This window comes from Phascolarctos cinereus, unplaced genomic scaffold, assembly GCF_003287225.1.
Source record: "Phascolarctos cinereus isolate Bilbo 61053 unplaced genomic scaffold, phaCin_HiC Scaffold_1;HRSCAF=81, whole genome shotgun sequence".
In the NCBI taxonomy this organism is placed as follows: domain Eukaryota; kingdom Metazoa; phylum Chordata; class Mammalia; order Diprotodontia; family Phascolarctidae; genus Phascolarctos; species Phascolarctos cinereus.
This window is the reverse complement of record NW_027555514.1, coordinates 572,869-576,649: the sequence shown is the minus strand read 5'-3', so window position 1 is coordinate 576,649 and position 3,781 is coordinate 572,869. Positions and strand designations below refer to the sequence as shown.

At 44.7% G+C, this 3,781-nt stretch overlaps 1 pseudogene; it reads left to right on the top strand.

Annotated features, from left to right (window-relative positions):
• Positions 1–465: 465 nt before the first annotated feature.
• LOC110217556 (Golgi phosphoprotein 3 pseudogene) lies at positions 466–2,039 on the top strand (annotated as a pseudogene).
• Positions 2,040–3,781: the final 1,742 nt, after the last annotated feature.

Sequence of the window (3,781 nt, the reverse complement as noted above, 5' to 3'; positions counted from 1 at the left end):
TTGAGGTTCCACCTCCACCCATCAGATTGGCAAAGGTGATGTGGGATGACAATGACAATGATCACCCTGAGAGCTGAAGAACCCCAGGAAAATATCTGGCCCTCCATACCAGAGAAGGTCTGAATTTTTCTTTTCTTTTATGGGGTGTTTACAGTACTTTATTGTAAAATTTGTGTTGATATTATACAATACATATATTTATGCATTTCTGAATTTCTAAACTTTTTCTGCGTGGTCTAATGGCTTTAGCCTGTCATCTGCAGTTTCCACAAAGCTCCCTCAAAATTCCCATTCAATTTCTTATGTCAACCTGAGATATATAAAAACTGAGTTGGGGAAAGGCATGTCGAAGGGATAACTGTAACTTTGAAAAACCCCGTTTACGTTCCAGCTCAGCCCGCCTCCTGCGGCCGCCGCCCCCGCGAGCAGGAGCCCCTTCCCCGGCCGCCGAGAGAGCCGCCCCGAGGCCAGTCCTCCGTGACTCCCGCAGGCGCCGGCGCAGACGGACTTCGCCCCAGCGCTTGAAGCTCAGCCAGTGCGGGCCATAGCGGGCTAGCGGAGAGCCGAGACGAAGCAGTCCGAGGCGTCCTGCCGCGCAGCCCCGCTGCTGCCCCCGACCTCCACGGTCCCGGCCGCAGCCATGGCCTCGCTGACCCAGAGCAGCTCGGGTCCGGTGCAGCGCCGCACCAAGGCCTCGCGCAGCTCCGCCGACAAGGAGCGGGCGGCCGGCAGCAGAGGGGGCGGTGGCGGCGGCGGCGACGAGCAAGAGCCTCCGGGAGGAGCAGGACGACGACGACAAGGGCGACTCCAAGGAAACCCGGCTGACCCTGATGGAGGAGGTGCTGCTGCTGGGCCTCAAGGACCGAGAGGGCTGCACATCATTTCGGAATGACTATATCATCTGGACTACGGGGCTGTGTGTTAATGGAATTAGCTCTGAGAGGGCGCCTATAACTAGAGGCTTGTGGAATGAAGCGCAAAAGTCTTTCAACAAGAAAGGTGATTTGTAAGTCAGATGCTCCAACTAGGGATGTTTTACTTGATGAAGCTTTGAAACATGTTAAGGAAACTCTGCCTCCAAAAACAGTCCAGAACTGGATCGAACTGCTTAGCCGTGAGACAAGGAATCCGTTGAAATTGCACTACCAGTTAAGAAATGTTCGTGAAAGATTAGCTAAAAACCTGGTGGAAAAAGGTGTATTGACACAGAGAAACAGAACTTCCTCCTTTTTGACATGACAACACATCCACTCACCACCAACAACATTAAGCAAGGCCTCATCAAGAAAGTCCGAGAAGCTGTTCTTGACGAATGGGTGAATGACCCTCGTGGAACAGACAAGCGCTTGCCTGGCTCATGCTGCTGCGGTCCGGGAGAACGCTTTGGCCCTCTTCTGGATGGAACAGTATGATTTGGCCACAAAGAGAGTGCGACAGCTTCTAGATTTAGACCCAGAAGTTAAATGGATGAAGGCCAACACAAATGAGGTCCTGTGGGTTGTAGTTGCAGCCTGTACAAAATAACTGTTGTTGGACTCTTCTTTCATGTTGTTTCTCTTCTACTGACTTCTTGTTTTCTGTAATTCGTACTTTCTCACAATATGAATTGGATCTTGTTTTATGGAAACAATAGGTGGTTTTTCCTGTATGTTGTGCATTTGCAAGATTCTGCAGGTGCAAGACACCTTCCTATTTCTGTTATTAAAAAAAATGCTGCCATATTGGCATTCCATTTACTGCTAAACTCAAGTTGCTTGCAATTCTCAACGTAAATTTTTGTTTGTTTTTGCTATGCTTTCAAAGTGCCTCCAGTCCCACATGCACGGCTTTTGGATTACCTCATCGTGAGTTGTTCCCTATGTGTGTGTGTTTCTAGCATTCTGCAGTACAATTCAGACAGAAATCATAAAAAAGGCCTTTAACTCACCAAAGGTAAATGTCTGTATCTATTAGGACATTTTATATATCAACCCCAGTTGAGATGTGTGCTTAGAAAAGCTATTTTTAAATTAGAACAGCACATTAAATACTTAATGTAAAATTCCCCCTTGACTTCTAATGTAAATATTATTGTACACATATACTATGGTTGACTACTTAAAAATCAAAATGAAAGTTTGTGTCTAAAGGTCCAGCTGTTTCAAACTGCAGGTTTGGGATAAAATATGCATTCCAGTATATTCTGTATATAGTTTGCATCGTATATTAACAGGTCCCTTCTCCTGATCCTATTCCTCTCCATCTAAGTATTTTTCAAGATTTAGTTAGTTATGTGCCTGTACGTCTCCTTGCTTCAACCATTGCCATTTGGTCAGAACCTTGACCTCTTTTCTAAGGGGAAGAAAGAAGGTGTGTGTATGGATACATGTATGTTTATAATTGATCCCAATAGCTACTGAGCTGTGCCATTCCTGGTACTCTGCCTATGCATCTATTCTTTTGGACATTTATCATCCCATTCGTATAATTTATGTATGGAAATAGGCTTGTGACTAGTACTGATCTTGAGTACAGTTTAAAAAAAAAACTTTTGTCTGCAAGTAAGTTAATGTTTGTCTCTTAAATGTCATTTATCTACTTAACACTTTTTTGAGGGGAAAGGGTGGGGAAGGTGGGAAGCAAATGTCAATCCTAGCAGGTATTGCATGTAAATTGTTATCGAGTAATGACTACAGCTCAGATGATTAAGGTTTCTGTAACAGAAAGCTCTGCTATGTTTTCATTTTTTATATATTATAATTATGATTTGCTCATTATTGTAAAATTATAAACTTTGGCTTTATGAAGTTTAGTTACTTTACCACTGCTTATCATACCACCATTGGTTTCATAGTGTAAATACTAAACATTGAAAAATAAAACATCAGATTTAAAAAAAAAAAGAGAAAGAAAAAAGAAAAACTTCATTTACCTGGGCACTGTTACAGGGAGCCAGATTTCAGCTAACAAACTGCCAACTCTCCCAAGGTAGAGCAGGTGGCCACAGGAGGTAGACAGTTCCAAATCACTAGAGGTCTTTTTGTTCTTAATCTAACAGTTATTTAATGATACGCAATTGCTACTAGGGTGCTCAGTAATTAGACATAAGTGGTACTTGGTTTAAATAAATGATAGCAATTAGTGTTACTGGGGCTCATCGTTTCAACTCTGCATCACCCCTAGCACCTATCTGGTGCTTTGCACACAATAAGGGCTTAATATGTGATTATTGAGTTGAACTTGCCAGTTTTTCCTTCTCACTCCGTTAGTTCTTCCCATTGTCCATTGCACCTGCATCATCAAAATCAACATGTTCACCCCAGAAGCCAACATCTCTTCCCAAGCCCTCCTCTAGTCCTCACTTCCTCATTTCTGTCCAGGACCACTCCAACCTTCCAGCACCTGGATTGGAAACCTCAGAATCATCCTCAGCTTTTCTCCTCCCTTATTCCCCTCATATCCAATTAGTAGCCTAGTCTGGTCCCAACTGTCTCCATCCCTTTCTCACTCGCCCCTCCTCCCTCCCACAGGTACCCCACAGGAGTGGGCCCCACCCTCATCCCCTCTTCTTCTACAGCTGCTCTGGGCTCCTGATTGATCTCTCCCGCTTCTCCAATCCAGCCTTCAATGGGGCCCAGATTAATATTCCTGAAACTCATGTCTCTGACTGCGACACTCCCTTGCACCCCTCGGGTCCATTCCAAACTCCTCTGCCCTGCACATACAACACTCAGCTCGAGTTAACCTTAATTGGTCCAGACTGAATCTACAGGGCACTGTCTTCTCCCAGCCAACTGTCTGC